A 23,233-nucleotide genomic window follows, 5' to 3' on the forward strand; every position below is an offset into this window, starting at 1 on the left:
AAGTGTCTATTCAAAGTCTTTTGATAATTAAAAAAAATTGTGTTCTTTGTCCTGTTATTGAGTTGTGGATATTTTTTATTATGATACAAGTCCTTCATCATATATATATGTTGTGAATATTTTCTCCCAATCTGTGGCTTTCTCTTCTACTTTATTGACATGATTTTTTAAAAAATTTATTTATTTATTTATTTATTTATTTTTGGCTGTGTTGGGTCTTCATTTCTGTGCGAGGGCTTTCTCTAGTTGTAGCAAGCGGGGGCCACTCTTCATCGCGGTGTGCGGGCCTCTCACTGTCGTGGCCTCTGTTGTTGCGGAGCACAGGCTCCAGACGCGCAGGCTCAGTAGTTGTGGCTCATGGGCCTAGTTGCTCCGCAGCATGTGGGATCTTCCGAGACCAGGGCTCGAACCCGTGTCCCCTTGCATTAGCAGGCAGATTCTCAACCACTGTGCCACCAGGGAAGCCCTGACATGGTTTTTGATTAGCAGAAGTTTTACATTTTTTTGAAGTTCTATTTATTAATTTTTTCTTTTATGATTAATTCTTTCTGTATCCTCCCTAAGAAATCTTGGCCTAACCTGAGGTTGCAAAGGTATTAGTCTGTTTTCTACTAGAAACTTTATGGTTTAGCTTTATTCAAGTTAATTTTTTTTGTATGGTATAAGATAGGAATCAAAGTCTTTTTATGTGACTATTTATTTGTTTCAGCACTATTTGTTTACAACAAGACTTTCCTCATTGAATTTTTGATGCACTTGCTGAAAAATAATTTGATCTTTATATGTATGATCTACTTGTAGACTCTGTTTTCTTCCATTAACCTACTTATGTGTTCACTAATACCACAATGTTTTGAATACTATAGTTGTATAGTAAATCTTGAAATCAGATGGTGTTAGTCCTCCAACTCCATTCTTCCTTTTCAAAGTTGTTTTAGCTGTTTTGGCTATTCTAGGGTTTTGTTTGGTTTTGTTTTAATTTCGTTTTACATTTTAGAATCACCTTATCAAAAAAATTTTTTTTTTTTTTTTTTTAGTGAAAAGCCTGCTGGGATTTGATTGGATTTCATTGAGTTGTCATTCAAATGAGTTGTCATTTTAGAATTGAGTCTTCTAATCTATGAATGCAGTATATTTTCCCACTTATTTAGAACTCCTTTATTTTTTCTCAGTGATGTTTTTAAAAGATTAGTGTTGAGATCTTGTGCATCTTTCTTTAAATTTATCCCTAAGTAATATGTTTTTTTAATGCTGTAGTAAATGGTATTATTTTAAAATTTTATTTTCCAATTGTTTGTTGCTAGTATATAGAAATGCCGTTTTTTTTGTATATTGAGATTGTATCATACAACATTGTTAAATTTGTTTACTAGTTCTAGTAACTTTTAAAAATAAATTCTTTGGGACTTTTTATGTGTACAGCTATGAATAAAGACAATTTTACTTCTTCCTTTTTAATGTTTATGAGTTTTAGTTTTCTTACCTTATGGCATTGGCTAAGATTTGCATTCCAATAGTAGATAAAAATGTTGAGGATGACATTCTTGTTTTTTTTTTTTTTTTAAAGAAATTCACGTTCTTTTATTTATTTATTTATGACTGTGTTGAGTCTTCGTTTCTGTGTGAGGGCTTTCTCTAGTTGCGGCAAGTGGGGACCACTCTTCATCGCGGTGCGCGGGCCTCTCACCATCGCGGCCTCTCTTGTTGCAGAGCACAGGCTCCAGACGCGCAGGCTCAGTAATTGTGGCTCACGGGCCCAGTTGCTCCGTGGCATGTGGGATCTTCCCAGACCAGGGCTCGAACCCGTGTCCCCTGCATTGGCAGGCAGATTCTCAACCACTGCGCCACCAGGGAAGCCCCGACATTCTTGTTTTTGATCTTAGAGGGAGAGAGTTCAATATTTCACTATCAAGTATGATGTTAGCGATAGTTTTTTTCTTATTATTTATTTTTAAAAATTGTGGTGAAATATACAGACCAAAACATTTATTATCTTAACCATTTTTTAAGTGTACAGTTTAGTGCCGTTAAGTACCACACTAGTATTGTTATGAAACCATCACCACCATCCATCCACAGAACTCTTTCTGTCTTGCAAAAATGAACCTGTAACCATTAACAGTATTTCCGCATTCTCCAGAGTCCGGCACCCACCACTCTACTTTCTGTCTCTATGAATTTGGCTAATTTAGGTATCTCATATAAGTGGAGTCATGCTGTATTTGTCCCTTTGTGGCTGACTTCTTTCACTTACCATACTGTTTTCAAGGTTGATCCATGTTGTAGCGTGTCAGAATTTCCTTCCTTTTAGAGATGGACTAATATTCCATTGTTTGTTATGTACCACATTTTGTCTATCCATACATCTGTTGATGGATACTTGGGTTGCTTATAGCTTTTAGCTATTGTGATGTTGTGAATAATGTTGCTATGAATATGGAGTGTACAAATAGCTCTTCAAGTCCCTATTTTCAGTTCTTTTGGGTATATAGCCAGAACTGGAATTGCTGGATCATATGGTAATTCTATTTTTAATTTTTTGAGGAACCACCATACTGTTTTCCACAGTGGCTGTATCATTTTACAATCCCATGCAGCAGTGTACAAGCGTTGTGATTTTTCTGCATCCTCCTATTTTCTGTGTTTTTGATAGTATCACACACACCCAATAGTGTCTCATTGTGGTTTTGATTTGTATTTCCCTAATGATTAATTCTGTTGAATGTATTTTCATGTGCTTATTGGCCATTTGTATATCATCTTTGGAGAAGTACCTATTTAAGTCTTTTGTCCATCTTTTAATCAGGTTTTTTGTTGTTGTTATTTTGTTTTTTGTTTTTTTTAGTTTTAAGATTTCTTTATATATTATGGATATTACCCCTTATCAGATATATGATTTGCAAATATTTTCTCCCAATTTATTATTGCCTTTTCACTGTTGATTGTGTCCTTTCATATACAGATGTTTTAAATTTTGATGTAGTACAATTTACTTATTTTTTCTTTTGTTGTCTGTGCCTTTGGTGTCATAGCCAAGAAATCATTGCCAAATCCAATGCCAGGAAGCTTTTCCCCTTTGTTTTCCTCTAAAAGTTTTATGTCTTACATTTAGGTCTTTGATCTATTTTGAGTTATTTTTTGTATAATATGGTATAAGATGATGTTCACATTCATCCTTTTGCATGTGGATATTCAGTTTTGCCGTCACTGTTTGTTGAAAAGATGGTCCTTTCCTCATTGAATAGTCTTGGCAACCTTGTTGACAGTCATTGACCATATAGGTGAGGGCTTATTTCAGGGCTTGCTGTTCTGTTTCTTTTGTCTATATGTCTGTCTTTATGCCACATTGTTTTTTTTTGTTTGTTTGTTTTGTTTTGTTTTAAGTTACGTATGTTTCAAAAACTGTGGATTTAAAAAATTATTTATTTATTTATTTGGTTGCACTGGGTTTTAGTTGCAGCAGGTGGGCTCCTTAGTTGTGGCATGTGAACTCTTAGTTGCAGCATGCATGTGGGATCTAGTTCTCTGCCCAGGGATCGAAACTGGGCCCTCTGCATTGGGAACGTGGAGTCTTGGTAATTCAACTTGGTAATATTTATTGTAGATTTTTGTGATTATGTTCAAAAGAGTCAAAGCCTATATCCTTAACCTCAGTGTCATTTTGGACACGTTCGCTTTTACTTGTGTGAGTTTTTATTAGTTTTTTGTGTAGTCTTACACCAACTAACTGGTTTTCTAGATAGGTTTAGGCACTCTCCTTCTGCTTCAAATTTGAAGTCTCCATCTAGTGGTCTCTTCTGAGAGCACAGTGGTGGGAGGCTGTGATGATGTATTGGCATTTATTCCCACTTAGTCCACTAGGTGGCAACAGGCCCTAACTGAAGAGCCAAGAGCAAGCAATCAGACCGAAAAATGGAAAACAATGCTTGTAAAACTCATAATTAAACGGAACAGAAAACCAAGATTTTCTGAAAAGTAATACTGCTAGCCCTCAAGATATGAGAGACGGAGTGAGCCTTTAGCTCATTCTAAGAGCATGTTTGGAAACTCTAATTAATATTATATGGGAATCCATTCTGCTGCCTTCCTTCCATTGCCTCTCAAACTTCAAAATCTTGGCTTATTCAGTGGCTTTTTTTTTTGAATATTGGGGGATGGGGGGGAAAGGTGATAGAGCTGACCGTTAATGCAAAGAGATCTGAGTTTGGGGAGTCAGGGCAAGAAGGATGTGCTCTTATATCCAAGAGCTGATAATCTACTTCCAGGGAGACTGCAAGAAGAGGCATCAGCTCCCTGCTGTCCCTTGGGTCTGAGACTTCTTTCCTTGGGCGTGAAGAAGAGTTTCTGTGAATGTTATAGTCGAAGTGTGGGTTTCCCTTATAAAAATGGAAATTGGGAGAACAGAAATTTTCCTGAACGAGGATTTGTTTAAGATAGTAGTGAAGGAAGAAGGTCGTTTAAGGGGATGTAAGATTCTAAGAAGCTATGAATAGAATTATCAGGCTGTGAAAGTTAAAAGATGATGGGTGGGGTGGGTTTCTAATGCTCCCTGAAGTAGTTAAGAAGAGAAAAGGTTTGGGAGGACAACTAGGCTGGAAGCAGAGTGACCTGGCAGCCTGTTGCAGCTTGCTTGATTATGGCAATGGATGCCAACTTTTTTGACCTCAGTGACTTACGTAGGTTAGGAACACAGCTGACTTAGGCAGGACCCCATTATCTACTTAACCTTCGTATTCCTGCTTTCCAGTTGAAAATTCATTGACAGTGGACTATTACGTGCAAATAAATTTGGAGGGAGGATGATAAATGTGCATTAGCAATTGAGGTATGGTTCATATTTGAAACATGGCATATACATGTCAAAGTCTAATTACAGTACTAGAAAATTTTTAAATAAGCATACTGTTGGTGTACTATGATACACAGCATGTATCAAACTAATTTGAAAACAGTGATGCTGAATGAGTCATAATGAAGATTAAAAAGCAAGAATAACAGTAATTGAAAACTACCACTAATTCCCTCAACAGTGATAATGGAGTTCAGAGAACGGCAAGATTTCCAGTTGATTTTATGTGTGTGTTTGCAGTAGGATCTTTGCACCATTGCCACCCATTTTGTGACAGCCAGGCTTATTAGTAGAATACTAAAGAGTCTCTTGTTACTTTTAGTTTATAAACACCAAATTTTATTGACAGTCCATTAACAAGTTACTTATAGCCTTTATTCATAAGTAGACATGAACTGAACATCAGTCCCTCATAAGATGGATGAAAGTTGGATTAATATACCATGAGGATCCTTTAAATTCATACCTTGAGAATCATGGGGCTAAAAGATTGGGAAGGAGGAGGAGAAGGTAGAAAACAGCCACAGGCTAGCTAGAAGAAGGCTCAGTGCAATGGGCCTTTGGAGCTAGGTGTGAAATAGAAAAAATGTATGTCTTCTGTGACTTAAAGCAAAATCTCACCATTGTGTGTGTCTTCACTATGTATGCGCAGATGTTTATGATAATGGCTCTAATACTGTTGATAGAATTACTACTCATGTGATCAGTCCTATTGACAGAATTATTTGTTACGTGAGTCTAACAACAAATGATTCTTCTAGGAATTGTTTTTCCTTATGTTGAAGGGTAATCGAGAAGGAAGTAAAATCCTTTATGTAATGATTTTGTGCTGGGATTTTTGTTGATTTTTTTTCGTGTGTGCATTATTCAGCATCTCAGTTGTCCAAGAATTTTTCAACATAACTAAGATGCAATAAAAGCCAGGCCCTAAACATCATTTTCATCAAGATAATCTTAACTGTGAAATCTAGTCTCTGTCCCTTTGTTTCTCTCTGTCTCTCTTTCTCTTTGTGAGAGGTTTTGTTAGACAAAAACTTAAAATTAAAATACCTTAGTCACCCTTTCCTAATCATGATAATTTTGACCCTTAATTATCTTTCACCAAAAATATATTCTCTTAAGTTTTATAAGTTAAGTCTGACCAGTTAGTTTCAACCTCTGACCTTTGTTTTCTCTTTTGAAATACCTTGGATAAAAATATCACCGAGCAAACAAGCCTCAAAAGCAACATTGGTAAATTAGTGGAAATGATCCTACAAATGCAGATGAAAGGTAACAGGGTAATTTGAAAAGCTTCAAAAGTACAGTGGAACTAGAAACAAGTTTGGAAGAAATAGATGTTGATTGGGAGTTGATACGGCTGCTCACATGTTAGTGATGTAGTGCTGTCATGTGAAAAGATTGCTGCCTGGCAGGAATTACTCTTGATTAGTTTTCTTGATATACTTGGTGCCATTTAGATCCTAAATATTAGTGATATGATTTTTACCTATTGTTCAGTATGTACAAGTTTAATCAAGCTATTATAGAAAAGAGCTACCTTTAGTGGGGCTTGCCATATGTCAGATGCGGTGCTAAGCACTTTATTCTCACCTTATAATCCCCATCACAACCCGATGTAGTAGGTGGTAGTTCCCAGATGAGAAGCTAAGGCTAAAAGGTTAAGACCACACTGCCTTTCATTCCCTGTTCATCATAGCCAAAGAAAACTTTAGAGCTTTGAGAATATGATCTAGTCTTAGAGGTTTGTAAAGAAACTTGGCATAGTCAGAAAAACATGAGTTGAACACAGGGAGCTGTATTATGGTGAAGTAACACACGAAAGTGTGTGCACAGTGCTGGTGCCTGGGAAATATAGACTGATAGCAAGGGAGGAAAACCAGAGGTATTGACTCAAGTAGTTAAATTGTAAGAAAGACACTCTCCTTAAGCTAGTTTAAAATGGGGACATTGGTGGAAAATACAGGGTTTCTCTTGGGGCCCAAGGAGGGAGCATTCAGTTGGATTTCATGAAGGAGCAAGACCAGGATTTCTTTCCCATCTCTCTGTGGAGGCTTATCTCTGCTTCTCTGGTGCTTCTGTTTCATATTTCACTTCTCGTTCAGACTGATACTCTTTGCTTCTGTGTCCATGATGGAAGATGACTACCCCTGATTTGCCCTGCCTTGTCATGTCTTCCCAGCACCCATGCTCAACACAGACTAACTGAAGCATTTGTGTTCAAATCTTAAATACTCAGGAAAGAGCATAAACCCAGCTTGGTGTCCAGATATCCATTTACCTGGGGCTATGGCCACTGACTATTCAGTAGAAGCTGCAGGTGCATTCTAAGGAGAATATTAATAGAGCAGACAAATTTTCTGATATGATAGTTTCAGTCAGGAAACAGGTAGCATGGAGATTGCAGACACTCCCCATTAAGTCCGGTATTTGAGGGATAGTGCAAAGGTAGGGCAAATTCAGGGGCATGGTTGATTAGGAATTATTTGCTAGCCCTGGGGTGGGAAAGGATGGGGATCTGGCAACTGCAGTGAAAATCCAGGCATTAGGTGATGCTTGAAGTTTGGCAAGTAGAAAAGATACTTTCAAACCACTCAGTTATTGGCTGGGAGTTATAAGCGTGCTGATGGCTTAATTGCAGTGGCCAGGGCCGCTTGTAGCCCTCAGTGTACCTCACTGCATAACACCTATTTGAGTACCTACCTGGTGACAAGATCTGAGGCTGTCCAGGTACTCTCGCCCTAGCCATGATTGGCTCTGGGGCTGGTTCAGATTGTATACACACATAGAAGGTACTAGTGACTCCAACAGTTAGGGCTTTTGGTAGTGGAAACTGAAGATAAATCTTTGATATTCAAGTTTTTGTATTGTTGCCTTTGGGATTTGAAAATCATTCCAGTATTCCAGAGTAACTTTATTCCTCTGCCTTCCTCAGGAAGTTTTTCCTCCTAAGTGTATTTTGGGATTGAGTTGTATTTGAGCAGTTTGTTATGGTACTTGGGTCTGATTTCAGGAAAATAGACTGGAATTCAGACTAGCTGTTTGGCTTCACCAAGATTAGGATTTTATCACTTGTGAGATTTGTAAAAACATATCTGAGGAGGAGATTCATTTCTGGCATGAGTGAGTGAGAAGGTCAACACAGCCTGTCCCCAAAAAGCAACTGTAAAGCTGAATAAAACTATCAACAATAACCATAGGCTTATAACAAATTGAGAAGTAATCAACCAACTTACCATAGCTCACGTTTATTGAATACTCCATGCAGAATATACATTCTTTTCAAGTACACATGAAACAGTCTCTAAGAGTATTCTGGGCCATAAAATAAGTCTAATAACATAAAGGTTAAAAAGCCCCACATGATCATCTGAGTAGACACAGGAAAAACTTTTGACAAAATTCAATACCCATTCATGATCAAAATCTCCCAACAAACTAGGAATAGAAGGCAACTTCTGCAATTTGACCAAGGGCATCTATGAAGAGCCTAAAGCTAACGTAATACTTAATTGGGTAAATATAAGTACCTTTCCCCTAAGATTGGGAATAAGGTAGGTAAGAATGTGCTCTTACTACTTCTTTTCAACATTCACTGGAGGTTCTAGCTAGTACAGTAATGTGGGGGTTAGGGAGGAAGGCGTCTAAATTGGATGTCTTAAAACTGTTTTTATTCATAGGTGACATAATCCTATATATAATCCTAAATAATTCACAAAAAAAACGCAAAACAAGTAGAACTAATTGAGTTTAGCAAGGTCACAGGATACCAGATCAATATACAAAAATCAGTTGTATTTTTATAGCTAGCAACGGTCCAAAAATGAAAGTGAGAAAACAATTCCATTCACGATTGCGTCAAAAGAATAAAATACTTAGGAATAAATTTAACAAAAGAAGTGTAAGATTTGTACACTAAAAACTAAAATATTTCTGAGAGAAGTTTACAAAGACCTAAATAAATAGATTGTGGCTCTGATGGACTGTCTATGCTGGTGACACATATATACAGAAAAATGCCTGCATTCAGCCCCAGGTTATAGATTAATAACCTCAGCTAGACATCTTGCAAATACGTGCTTCTGGTTGACAAGTAGGTGAGAGTTTGGGGAGTGAGGGAATCTTATCTACTAAAAGTGGGGATAAGCCATGGAGTAGTACCGTCAAAGACCAGGATGCATTGGGCTGTACTGCTGTGTGCTGTTTGCAGCACATTTTTTCACTGTGCTCTCTCTGAGGCCTCACAACAATACTGTGAAGATAGGAGAGGTATACTTAGTCTCTTTTCATGGAGAATTAAGGCTTAAGAGGTGACTCACTTGTCCAAGAACACATAACCGTGGTAGAAATTGGAATTAAATTCAGGTTTTCTAACTCCATACTATCCCAAACCATTTATTTCTTTTTTACTCTACTGTTTTGCCTCAGCTATTTACAGTTGTCCCTCGGTATCCACAGGAATTGATTCCAGGATCCTCCTTGGACACCAGAATCCGAGGATGCTCAAGTCCCTTATATAAAATGGTGCAGTATCGTTGGTCCTCCACATCTTGGATACGGAGGACCCACTGTACTGGGAAGAGAAGAGAAAGGGGCATGTGATTTTGATTGATTGTGCATGTATTTTTCAGTAGATTTAGTTAGTCTGAAGAGTAGGAGGGGAAGTTGGGCTACAGTGTAAATTCAGGGGTTCTATAGCAAGTATAATCAAGATAGCTTTGTCCTGATATCTGGTAGATATTAAAATTATACCTGCGTTGGAACTGTACTTTATGGCACAGATGGTTTGAAGGTATCCTATGCTTACTTCAAGGAGTTTCATAAGTTATAAACATAATTGTGTCATAAAACATAAGGGAATTCATTTGGCAACCATTTATGGAATGACTATTCCATGGCAGGCCCCTTGCAAGATTTGGGATCACCCAGTTGGATCCTATTGAGATATAGCCTGAGAGGAGAACAAAAGTAGGCTGGAATTTGCTTTGTAATTTTCATTCTCTGAGGCTGATGTGTCTGTCCTCCAAAGTGACCACTTCAACCATGGACCTGGAGCCCTTTACTTTCCACTGTCCCTGCAGCTGTGCTTTCTACAGGCACCCTTTCTTAATAAAAATAGTCCGTCTTTTCTTCCTTTCCCTCTGTGGATTCTTCCATATGCTTTTCAGCCAAACATAGGTAGATCTTGCATCTAAAAGAAATCTTTGCTTTTTAAAAAAAGGCATTTAAATAATTTTTCTTAATTGTAGAAATAGTTCATATTTATTGCCAAACACTTGGAAGATATAGATGAGTTGTAAATGATAAACTTAAAAATCACCTTTAATTCTACAACTTGGAGATTTCAACTGTTAACATATTTGCTTCCAGTCTGTTTGAACTTCGTCACTATCTTTTCTGTTTGAGCCAGTTACAAGATGGCTCTAATCCTTTGACCTGGAAAGATGGCCACAATGTTTTAAGTGAAAAAAGGTTACAGAAAATTATGTGTAATTTGTGATATTTTCTCTAAATATAAATACATATATTAATATTTTAAATATCTCTGAAATATCTGGAAGAGTAATACACTGAACAGAATGATGCGGGGGGGCAACTGGTGGACTTTAGTTTTCTCTTTTGTATGAATTTTTCAGTAACTACGTAGTACCCCCCCAAAAAAAAATCTATTTGAAAAACAAAAAGCAACCAAAACCAAAAGCTAAAATGCCTTTTTGAGATATCCTTTTCATTCTGTCTATTCCTGCTGCCTCCCTTTTAGCTTAGCTCTTTTGTGCAACAGATTTCTATTTCTTTTTGTCTCAGATCTCGCCTTCCTTCCTCCTACTTCATCTGCTTGGTGAATCTTCCCAAAGTCTTGCTTTCATTATCTCCTTGCAGAGCTAACCATTTAAAGTGGCTTCCTGTTGCACTAATTCTAAACTTTTCTGCCTGGCTCACAAGACTGTCTGTAATTTGTCCTTTTACTTTTTCAGTGCACCCAAACAATCTCTGAACTATTCTGCTCTTGTCCACTATACATGCCACATATTTTCTCTGTTGCAGGTATTTATTTACAAGTCCCGTCTGCAGGAAACACCCTCAAACTCACATAATTTCTCCCTTCCTGTAGCACTTAGTTTTATCCAATAGAAACTATAGAGGATTTTGGTGGCTAAAATATGTAATTTTTTCATTGGCATATATAGAGACTACTGATTCTCTGGGTAAATAAATGGCATGCTTGTTTAGTTGTACATTTTTCAAAGAACATGTCAGACATTCTTTTTATTTATTTTTTTGGCTGCGTTGGGTCTTTGTTGCTGTGCGCAGGCCTTCTACAGTTGTGGCGAGTGGGGGACACTCCTTGTTGTGGTGCGTGGGCTTCTCACTGCGGTGTCCTCTCTTGTTGCAGAGCATGGGCTCTAGGCGTGCGGGCTTCAGCAGTTGTGGCTCACGGGCTCCAGAGCGCAGGCTCAGTAGTTGTGGTGCACATGGGCTTAGTTGCTCCGTGGCATGTGGGATCTTCCCGGACCAGGGCTCGAACCCATGTCCCCTGCATCGGCAGGCGGATTCTTAACCACTGCGCCACCAGGGAAGCCCTGTCAGACATTCTTTTCTAATGTTTTCAGAAATTTGGAAATAATTGGTAGTTGAAAATAAATACCTATAGGATGCATGGCATCCTGAAAAACAGCAATATGTGAATTACCTCCTATGTGTCCACCAGTATGAAAGAAAGAAAAGTTTTTGATTTCTATAAAGGCTTCTTGGGTGGGACAGTCATCTGAATTTAACCTTGTTCATTCATTAGATTCTTTTTTTTTTTAAAAGAAACTCTAATGGCTGCTTTCTTTCTTTTTTTTAAAATTTATTTTATTTACTTTGGCTGCGTCGGGTCTTAGTTGCGGCATGTGGGATCCTCGTTGCGGCATGCGGGATCTTTCGTTGTGGCGTGCGGGCTCCAGAGCATGGGCTCAGTAATTGCGGCACGTGGGCTGTCTAGTTGTGGCATGAGGGCTCAGTAGTTGCACCATACAGTCTCTCTAGTCGTGGCATGCAGGCTCAGTAGTTGTGGCGCGCAGGATTAGTTGCCCTGCGGCATGTGGGATCTTAGTTCCCTGACCAGGGATCGAAGCTGTGTCCCCTGTGTTGTAAGTCGGATTCTTAACCACTGGACCACCAGGGGAGGTCCCATTCATTAGGTTCTTTAGGTAGTTTTTAGTTTTTGAGAGAACATAAACTGAAGTGCATCTGTTTCTATAAAACATCAGACACAATTTGATGTGTTTGGCTGCCACAACATGGTGCAAAGTTTTATTCACTCTGAAGAGAGTTACTCAATAGCAACATAAGTATGGCTATATTTTTCTGTACTCAGAAGACTAGTGGCAGTATCAGATGGTGACACAGAAGTTTGGGCAATAGTTGCGAAGTGGATGACATGAAGTGTGGTGGTCAGAATCCAGTGTTAAGCTGCTGGGCTTGGCTTTGCTTCACACCAGCCTTCGGTGGCTCTAAATACCTGGTGAACTTGTTATAATAAAATACGGATCGTAGGGCCCTACATCTGATCTGGGGTAGAACTCAGGAACCTGCATTTTTAAAAGCAACTCTAGATGATTCTGATGTACAACCAGGTTTGGGAAACACTGGCCTGAACCCCATATTTTTCCTGAATTCTCATCATTTTAAATAAATAAATAAATAAATAAATAAATAAATAAATTTATGCATGCATGCATGCCTGTGTTGGGTCTTTGTTGCTGTGCACGGGCTTTCTCCAGTTGCAGAGAGTGGGGGCTACTCTTCGCTGCGGTGCGTGGGCTTCTCATTGCGATGGCTTCTCTTGTTGTGGAGCACGGGCTCTAGGCGTGCGGGATTCAGTAGTTGTGGCACGCGGGCTCAGTAGTTGTGGCGCATGGGCTTAGTTGCTCTGTGGCGTGTGGGATCTTCTGGACCAGGGCCTGAACCTGTGTCCCCTTTATTGGCTGGTGGATTCTTAACCACCACGCCACCAGGGAAGTCCCAATTCTCATTATTTTTCGCATTTTTCTTTTGGCTTTGATTTGTCTTTTTAGTTCTTGTCTCACTACACCTGCACTTCACCTTCCTTCCTACCCCTGAGAAAAAAAATTTCAGAAGGCTAAGTTGACAAGTCTCTTCTCCTGCTGCCTTATTTAATTTGACTTTTGCTATGAGAATGTTTCTATCTCAGACTTATGTGTATGATAAATTATTCATGACCAAGGCATTTGTTTTCCTGTCATTATCATGAAAGATTTAGTGGTTTATCTTATTTTAAAGGATTCAGAGAGTCGATACTACATTTAAATTTTTGCTAAGAGAAATGAAGTGAATCTCCCATCTCATTTGTTTTTTTCTCTTAATTGAGGGATGTGGGTTGCAAAGGTCAGAATGAATGGACCTTATAGTTTCGGTCAAGAGAGAATATTTAAATATATTTGAACAATAATAACCAGGGTGTTCATACTAAGGCATATAACTGTATAGTTAATATAACAATATAACAGGATTGTTGTGGAAGGCTATCTGTAATGTATATCTGAGTGAAAAAGCAGATTGTGTGGGAGTAAGTATAAAATGAGGTAGTTTTGGGGAGTTCCCTGCTGGCCTAGTGGTTAGGATTGTGGGCTTCCACTGCCGTGGCCTGGGTTCAGTCCCTGGTCAGGGAACTGAGAATCCTGCAAGGCATGCGGTGCAGCCAATAAAATAAAATAAAATAAAATAAAGTAAAGTAAAGTAAAGTAAAGTAAAGTAAAGTAAAAAGTAAAGTAAAGTAAAGTTAAGTAAAGTAAAAAGTAAAATAAATATAAAAAAAAATAAAATAAAATAATAAAATAAAATAAAATAAAATAAAATAAATATAAAAAAAAAAAATAAAAAAAAATAAGTAGCTTTTGTTTTAAGCCATGCTCCAAAAAACCACAAAGTTGTGGTATGTATCTATTTATATGTTCATGGATAAAGGTCTTCAAGGAAATAAAATAAATATTTAGTTTACTTATGATACTTATCCTTTTAATGATAGATAATACAATAAATAGTTTGTTATAATTATATTTATTATTTTAAACAAGTTATTAAACTGATTTATTATAGTTATAGGTGATTTCCATTGAGGAAATGATTGCAGATGATGAGGAAAGGGATTTTCAGTTTTTATTTCTTATTTGAATTTTAAATAATGAGCATGTGATTCTTTTTAATTTAAAAATTATGAAAACATTGTTTTTTAAAATATGGTATGATGTTTATTCTTTCTATAAAATATTTCCTTAATTCTAGAACATTGTTTTTTTAAAAAGATAAAGGTGGGGGGAAAGAAAAATATTAGGAATTTAGAGGGCTTACTCTGTATTAGAACCAAAGCCTTTAGCCAGTACATTGGAGACAGCAGCAGCTCCCACCCAGCACAGTAGCTGATACACTTGGGGTGATTCTCTACACACGATTTTCCTTCCCTTGGGTTGTTTGGTCCGCAGTTTGCATTCATTGATCAGTGAGTTGATTCAGAGTCAAACCCACCGACAGCAATGAATGTTGAGTGCAGCCATCAGTGTTTCAAGTTGGTGGAGTTGCCTTGGCCTGTCCCAACTCCTGGCTCTTCTTTTCCACGCTGGATTTTTGAGGTCTGGTTCTGGCATCTCTCTTAGTAACCAGCCGTTGAGGATCCACATAATTATAGATAACATTGACAGTAGAGCTGGGAGATTCTTAAAGATGGAGAAACTGTGGTTCAGGGAAGGGAAGGAGCTCTTGGAAAAGCTAACGGGTAGCTCTGTGACTACACAGGCAGTGCTTGCATACTGGTAGGTATAAACAAGAGCTGAGGATCCTATTTCTTTCTCTCTGTTTTGAACTGAGAATTACGAGTGCCTTTCAAAGTAAATTAGCACAGATTATGCTTTGGATTAAATAATAATAATAGCTTACATTTATTGAGCATTTTTTGTGTGCTAGGAATACAAAGCACTTTATATATTATCTTATTGAATCTCAAAACTCTATGAAGTAGGGATACTTATTATCCCCCATTTTATACATGAGAAAACTGAGACTCGGACACTTGCCCAGGGTCACACAGCTAGTTAGGGAGTTCTGAGCCAAGATTCATCCCAGATCCTTCTGACTCTAGACGTGACTTTTTACTTGAATTTAACGAACATTTAAATCAGCTTATGTGTGGATGGAAATGGTGAGGCAGTTGCTGCTTTCAAACAGCTCGTATTCTAATGGGGCTGTCAGAACTTAACCACATTAACTGTAATTGGAGGTAGAATGTGTTAAGAACTGTGCAGACATTGGACAGTTCTGTGCTATTTTTGCTTATTAAATCCTCTCCTTGTCCCTAATTAAAGGTTTTGAGGGGACATGGGAGAAATGGCTGTAAAATACTTAATTGGATTTTACTCCAAAATGAAATACATGTTTTTAATAAATCTCTTCTTGCTACATCCAATTTCTCACCAGAATGGCCTATTTCTAGGAGACATTTAAAAACATTAGGTATTATCATGGAGCTTTCCTTATCTTGTTGAAATGAAACACTTGTTTGTCAAAAACACAACAAAAAGCAAGGAACAATGGGCAAGAGAAATAGAGGGGAGCTTTTAAAAAATTAACTGGACCACCTTTGGGGGATGGGGGGCGGGACTGGTTTTGGTCATCTAATGTGCTATGTGAAGGCACAGCATGCTCCTTTGCTTCAGGAAATATAGTGTTGTCTATAAGGACCCCAAGGTACAGTCAACGGTCGGTGGTTTTTTCAAATCCCAAACTCACCGACAGCGTTGAATGTTCCTTGGAGTCCTCTGAAGACTGGGTCCTGGCCCTGGCAGCCCTTCTTCAGCCTGCACCCATGTTTCAGGAGCCAATGAGCCTGAGAGACCACTGCTGATGGAGCCTCTCACATTCTTTTCCAGGTTTGAAGTTGCGAGTATTTAAGAAATCGCTTTGTGTACAGCGCAGAGCTAACCAACTTCAGGATTGTGAGGCTGCAGTTATTTATATATAAGCAGACTCAAATGGATATCTGAGAAAAGAGCTTTGAATAGTATTATTTTGTAATTCTGAAAATATCAGATATCCCGTTTTATAGTAGTACTTTAATTATTAAAGGGCAAGGATAAGAAATTAACATATATTGAGGACTTACTGTATACTGGGATTTATTTATTTTTATCTCCTTAAATTCTCAACGTATTTTGACCTCATGAGAAAACTGAGTCTTAAGTGATTTGCCCAAAGTTACATAGCCAGGAGCCAAGGTTGCAAGCTAGACCTTGAATACTGGACTTTATGATAGCAAAAACTCACTGATCGTACTGCCTCCTCCGTTGACCACCACAAAACTTACTGTTGTATATCTGGGGGCAGGACCTTCAGTGAGATCTAAGTCAAACAAGTAAACATCCTCTTCCTGTTTGCCTGTAATAATAGTAGGTGAAATGTTTCATAGAAGAAGATAAAAAAAATTGACCTTTATAATTGGTGATCTCTCTAGCTGAGATCCTGGATCACCAAGTTACCACAGAGGTTCAGGGATAGTCTATTTTCCATATTGAAAAAGCAAAAAATAAAAACTCTACCACCTAATAGAAGCCTGTATTTCTCCTTAGTAAGGTCACAGAGAGTAACTAAAATGTCAGGTGTCTTAGCTTTTGGCCGAAATGGTATCAGTGCATTGTAGATATACTGGTTATTTTTTATTGCCTGTTGAATGTCCTTGATGAAAAATCTGGAAAATGAATTAACTACATGGAATTTTTCAGAATATAAGGTTTATAATGGGAGGGATCCAGGCATGCTCCATAGAAAAAGTGCTTACAGAACTGCTGGCTGGATTGAGGTTAATCTTTAATCCGGGATAGTTATTACCATTTGCTTTAAGTTTAAATATTAAAGGTTGACTGTTCTCAAATTCATTTTTAAACAGCCAAATGGTACACATTAAAAAAAAAATCAGCCACTGAGAATTTGGTTTGGATATAAACTGTTTACGTTCTACATCAGTTTAATTATCTCACCCTCTGTCAAAACACTTCAGTTAGCCAGCTTTGTTGAGTCCTCAGTATTATGACAGTATACTAATTGTCTACAATCAACAACAAAAAATCAAGCAACTGTTACTGTGTGGTATTTTAAAAACTCCTTAATGGGTTTATTTTAAATGGTCTTCTCCTTGGCCTGATAATATGAAGAGAAGTCAGTGTCTTATTCCATTCTGATAAATAGTCAGGCTTTAAAAAAATACTGACCTCTGCTCCCCCAAACCACTAGATGTTTACAAAATATGCTTTCTTAAATTCATGGCATTTTAAAAAGAATGCTTTTCGTAGACTTGAAAAACTAGAGAAGAGTGAAAGGTTTCTAAAGTGACATAGGGGTGTTTCCCATTGTGTTTGAGACAATTAATTTTCAGGGCAATAAAGGCCTTCATTATCTTCATTCCTTCAATTTGCTTTAAATCCTTAAGTTTAGTTTTTATCATCAAGCAAGTTTAAGGCACGCATTGGATCTTTTCAGTGAGTTTGGCCAAGAGATGTATGTACTCAGTGCAGAAGTCTAGGGGTTAAAAAAGTTGAGGGTTAAATTAGATTATAGAAGCTACTACACATTTAATAAATTGGTCCAAATTAATAAATTGATTTAGACTGGTTTTGAGTTTGTCAAAACTCACCATGCCATCCTTTATTGTTTCACTTACCTCCTTTCTTTCCTTTTCCAGAGGTAACTACGAAATATTGTGAAACCCACATTGCTCTGAGTTGGAGATGTAAATGTTTTCATAGTCCTCTTGAGGCCTCTTGATATACTTGAAAGAAACAAGAAGCATAAATTTAATAAAACAATATGTATTTGAGAGATTAGTAGCATAGAAGGGGAGTCACTGTCTCAGGTGGCTGTCTGCCAATAACTTCCCAAGCACTATACAGGGAACATCTCTAGAAGCGTTTGAAGTAATGTTGCTATTCTTGAGGACACAGTCTTAAGTTATAAAGATGACGACAAAATGTCAGCATGCATCCATGTTTCTCTTAGCCAAACTGCCAGTGTTCTGCTTCATCCTTCTCCTAACTCAACAGCAGAATCTTTTCTAGGAACCCTTTCTCCTACATACAGCCCTTGCCATCACCGAGCCCAGTGTCTACGCAGAGAACTAGACATAGACACAGCTGATGACAAAGAGGATGACTGCTGTGCTGACGAAATGGTATGAACTATGTTAAGGGAGAATAGAGAAAAGAAGGGTTAATTCTGCCTAGGAGGGAGTGCCAGGAAAGGCATATCTAAATGGTCACATCTGATCTGGGCCTTGAAGGTTTAGTTGACTCTTTACTAGACAGAGAAGGAAAGGTATTCCAAAACTCTGTACAGGAAATCCTAGAGGCAGGCAAGTTCAGATAATGGTGAATAGTATTGAGAGTAACCCCTCAGAGCATCAGTTAACTCATCTTTAAGATGCTGGACAAATAGCACTCGCTCTTCCTGTGCACACAGCTGTGAAAATCACAGGAGGATATGTATGTGAAAGTAGCATGCAAATATAATTGGTAGGTCTCTCTTCTCATTGCTCTTGGTTTATATGTGCTAAATAGAATAAATGAAGTACCTTATCATGATAGACTTCTCCAATTTGATTTTTATTTGGCTTTATTTTTTTTCCCTTTGAAGTGACCATAGTTTACATTTTTCATATATTAATTGTTTGGGGAAGCAATATTAAAAGAGCACAGACTTCAGAGCCAGAATCTTGACTTTGCAACTTAATAGCTATGTGACCTTATTTAACCTCTTTGTTTCTCTGTTTTCTTATCTATAAAATGGAGATAATGATAGTATCTACCTCATAGGACTGTTCTGAGGACTAAATGAGGTAATACATGTCAGGTTTGTGTTTTTATATAAGTTATTTCAAAATGTTTTAAATTGTTAAAATCATTTACAACTATTATTTACGTTACTAAATAAAATTGCGTGTTTTGCCCAGAATTTGGTTTCCAGTGTTTATACACTAATGTAAAAACCTTGTTTTATAATTAAAACAATGTCTGACTAGCTGATACATAATATACATATGTATATGTGTGTTTTAAAGACATTTTTGAAATTAATGCTCTGCCACTTTCTTTGTGACCTTATGTAAAGTTTTTATCTCCTATAAGCTTCAATTTCTTCAATCTGTAAAAATGAGAATAATGTTAGTACCTATCTCATATTGATTGTGAGGATTAAGTTAGATATATAATTTAAAACTCTGTGGAAAGCTATGGATTCTCTCCCTAAATACATGCACGTAAACACAAAAATTTGAAAGGAGTTTCATTTATGGAATCTAAGAACCCATCCATAGCCTCCCTACGAACTTCAGGATGAGAAATTCTGACCAGAGCTTTAGACCAAGATTTTGCAATCTCTTGTCACTGGTGTAATATTGCTACTTTTGGAAATCTCAGTCTCCATCTTATTAGGAGTGGCTACTTGCCAGCAGTAGTGCAGACTCACCATCATCTAGTCACACCTTTCCCTATAGCATAACCTGTGCAGTATAACCTAGGACAATGATAACTATAAAGATGTAATATAATGATGGTCTCTGGAAGAGTGGATATTTAGACTTCATCAAGTGTTGTACTAATTGTAGGTACTAATCATTAATTAGTAACTCTGTGCTTATACAGTTAGCAACTTTCTAAAATAAGTTGCCGGAAGAGAAGTTAACACAAATATTTGAATGAATTTATCTTATTTTGCAGCAGTTCCCTATCTCCTGCCTCCCTGCAACAACTTGCCCAGCAACCATTTGGTTTGGATCTGATTCCAGCACTTTGACTACTAATTCTGGCTTTAAGTTAGGCTGAAAAATTGTGTTGTTTCAAGGCAAAGATTACAAAGGAGGCTGCTAAATTCAGAGTATTTACTTGAATATTAGGAAGGGGGGAAAAAAGAGTGTGCCAGAGATTGCAGTTGTATATGGAATTATTGGTCTTTATTATATTTAGCCTGCTTGAGGTTTTTACCAAGGAGTTGAGAGGTAGGAATAGAAACTTAAACTTAATAGCTTGGAACATTTTACTGTTTGACATGGCAACTTTATATCAGGTTTCTTCAGCTATTTCAGATGAGTCTAGAAGACAGGAGGTGGGAGGCCAACTCAGTGAGATAGCAGATTGGTCAAGTGCCAAAGGCATTATGGGATGCACACTTCAAAGCCTATCAAAATATTCTAGAGGCCACCTGAATTCTCCATCCCTTAATTACAGTGACTTCATGTGTTTTGAGGTATTACTATTTTAGATTATTTTGCAAACCCACTGGAAGCAGGACTCCGTTTTTCCATGGTAAATTAATTCACAGGATATCTGTAATCAGTGAACTCTTCTAAGTAACTCTGTACCAAGGATTGTTGTCTAGCTGAGATAAATGAGTACATAAATGAGTTAGGCGTTGAAAGTTGTAAAAGAAATAGGAACCCAAATCATGCAGTAGCTAATATTCATGGGAATTAAGGAATGAGCTGGAAAGAATACTGGGTTTTATTACAGTGTGTGAAAAGTGTTGGAGGAGATTTTTGAGAGTCCTTTAGAGCAACAGGCATGTGTTTGCAACAACCAGTTAATGAAATAAACAAGAACAGTGATCAGAGGACTCAATCTTTCCTTTTTTATAATGAAATACTGTTGATGTATCAATAATGTAGGACTTTGATTTCTCCTCTGGCCTATTTTAGTTTATTGGGTTAAAAATTTAATCATATGGTACTTTATGCTTTAAAAACTTGACCTCTGTTGTTATAAAGTTTTTTATTGCCTCAGGTAGATTATAGCTTTGTGTTAAGGCATCATGAGTCACAAGTACTAATTAAGTATAGTAATTCCATAACTTTTTAGTTATTCATAACATTTAGGGAAAATGCTTTTTAAATGTTGTTTTCCTGACTGTTTCCAGCAAATAGTTGAATCTTTGCAAAATATGATGTCTTAAAAGTTTTATTTTTCTATGTATATTGTGTAGAAAAGCTGTGCTTAGATCTACTTTCATAAATGAAATAGCAGTGTACTCGGTTGGGTAAGCTATTAATACTTGACATACTGCTCTTAGACTTATGTCTCCATTGCTAACCTGAAATTAGACAATCCTGATGTTTGAGTGGGAATGCTAATAGTGGATAGGGGAAAACATTCTGGGATGAAAGAATAGAAAATAAGTTCCAGTCTATAGTTTTATAACTTTCAAAGCTACCAGGAGTCTTAGAGGTCATTTCGTCTAATGATTTCCAAACCTGACTTTGCATCAGAATTACAAGTGGTGGTGGTGGGGAATATAGATTGCTAAAAATGCAGATTCCTAGGTATCACCCTAGACTCAGTAAATCAGATCCTTTAGGAATAGGTTCTGTAGTTTTCACAAGCGCTCGGAGGGTTCTGATGTAGCCATTCCACAGACATTTGGGAATCTCTGATTTAGGCTAAGATCTTTCTTTAATAGATAAGGAAACAGATGTTGAAGGGAAATGAAGACCCCAAGTCACACAGCGAATCAAAATTGAAATCCTTGACTCTGTGTGTGTGCTTGCATTTGTGTGTTCACTTATACCACACTACCTCTCCACCATGAAAAAGCCAGTTTTTTGTGGATGTTTCCTAATGTCCTCTTGGGCATCTGCAGAGCACATAAGGTCATCTGCCTGGCAAGTCAAACATCTTAGCCTTAGGGAGGCACTCAGAACTAGTGCAAACGGACCATTGACTTGAGTTTGGTATGCTGACCTGAAGCATTTGACTAAGTAAGCAATGCTGAGTGGTGTTGGCTTAGAAACTGTTCATGGTATGAAATGAGAAATAGCCGTAAGTGATCAAAACTCTGAAGGCCCTCCAGGCTCTGACATTTCTCAGTTGCTGCTACACTTTAACACTTTTCTCTAATCAAAGGTGACTACCACTGGATGGAAGAGGCTTGCCCAACCTCTGGCTGTTCTCTGGGGAGGATTTTATTTTAATTGCCAGTGAGAAGTTAGGAATGATTTCAAAAAAGATCAAGAATCTCCAAATCCACTTCAGCTTGGGCTCCTGGCCAAGTGTCCATCCTCAGGAGGGAGTTGGTGTCAGCTGCTGCCTTGTGACTTGAAGTATTTTTTAAAAACCCAAAGCCATTACAGAAGTCTTCCCAGAGTTGGCAGGCAGGAGTAGCACCGGGAATCAAGGTCTGACACATGTCATCAACCTGGAAAAAGTGGAGTTTGGACACTAATGATGGCTCTTGTCGAGCCTCAGTGTGATAAAGCCAGGAGGACTCAGCTTGGGGGTTAGTTTGCATAGGAGAGGAGTTATAGCTTAGAGAACACCTGCCAGGAGTTTTCACTGCCCCAGCTGTGTGTCAGTAACAAATCCTTCACCCTTGACTCCTGTCACTTCTTTTTAATGGGTGATGGTAGAGTCACTGGATGGTTGAGGAAGAGAGGCACTTGGTTATATATCTAGCACATCTCCCTATTTGCTTGTTTTCTTGCCATTTAGTGTTGAACTAAATTTGTGTGGCCATACTCCAGGCTAGTGTTTTGTTCTGTCTGCGTCTGAAGGTGTACTGGGCCAGAGTCACAGGTCCTGTATTTCCCTAAATGCCCCTGCTGGTGACCACACAAATGTTTTGATTGAGAGTTACGAGGAAGCTTTTTTGCTGATGTATCTCTCTGTTAGAAGTGTTATTTTCACATCCCATCTCTGCCATTAAGTAGCTCTCTGACTTCTGGTTTAACTTCTGCTTCTCATGTAGAGGTTAGTAATTAATTGTACTTATATCACAGGGTTGTTGTGAGAATTAACTGAAAGCAGCAATATAAAAATACCTAGGACATAACATTCAAATTTCAGTTACTGTTACTATTGTAATTATTTGGTCAAACTTCCTGCTTATTGGGAAGAATGGAATGAGGGGCTTCTAAATTATTGTCTTAGTGAATTCAGGAATCGTGGTCCAGAATGAATGTAAAATTGAAGTCAGGAGACCCAGTCTTGACTGTGCTGTATGTTACTTCAGTTTTCATAGTTTTCCATTAACAAAAATTATGTCAACCAAACCCAAGGTCAGATCTCTAAGATCTCTTGCCATACAAAAACTCTTTACATTTGTAAAAATTATTGAGGTTTCCAGGAGCTTTTGTTTATTTGGATTATAGCTATCACTTTACTGTATTAGAAATTAAAACTGAGAAATTAAAATATTTATTAATTCATTTGAAATAAAAACAAACCCATTACATACCAACATAAATAACATTTTAAAATAAAAATAAGTATAAAAGTAGTTATTTTTTTCTCCAGAAAGCTTAGTGAGAACTGTGGGATTATTTTATATTTTTGCAGCTCTCTTTAATGTCTGGCT

At 37.5% G+C, this 23,233-nt stretch overlaps 1 protein-coding gene and 1 long non-coding RNA gene across 5 annotated transcripts in view; one reads left to right on the forward strand and one right to left on the reverse strand.

The window, feature by feature from the left end:
• Positions 1-23,233, forward strand: part of NR6A1 (nuclear receptor subfamily 6 group A member 1) — a 213,379-nt gene that overhangs the window by 47,936 nt on the left and 142,210 nt on the right. The gene's annotated exons all lie outside the window — the stretch shown is intronic.
• LOC309663636 overlaps positions 1,571-23,233 on the reverse strand; it is a 48,897-nt gene continuing 27,234 nt past the window's right edge. Inside the window, exons 2-3 of the long non-coding RNA XR_014265375.1 lie at positions 17,559-17,666; positions 1,571-9,422 (exon numbers count right to left, since the gene is read on the reverse strand). This is a non-coding gene — a long non-coding RNA (uncharacterized lncRNA). The remainder of the gene's footprint in view (positions 9,423-17,558; positions 17,667-23,233) is intronic.

Source organism: Balaenoptera physalus, assembly GCF_965194825.1.
Source record: "Balaenoptera physalus genome assembly, chromosome: 7".
Lineage (NCBI taxonomy): Eukaryota > Metazoa > Chordata > Mammalia > Artiodactyla > Balaenopteridae > Balaenoptera > Balaenoptera physalus.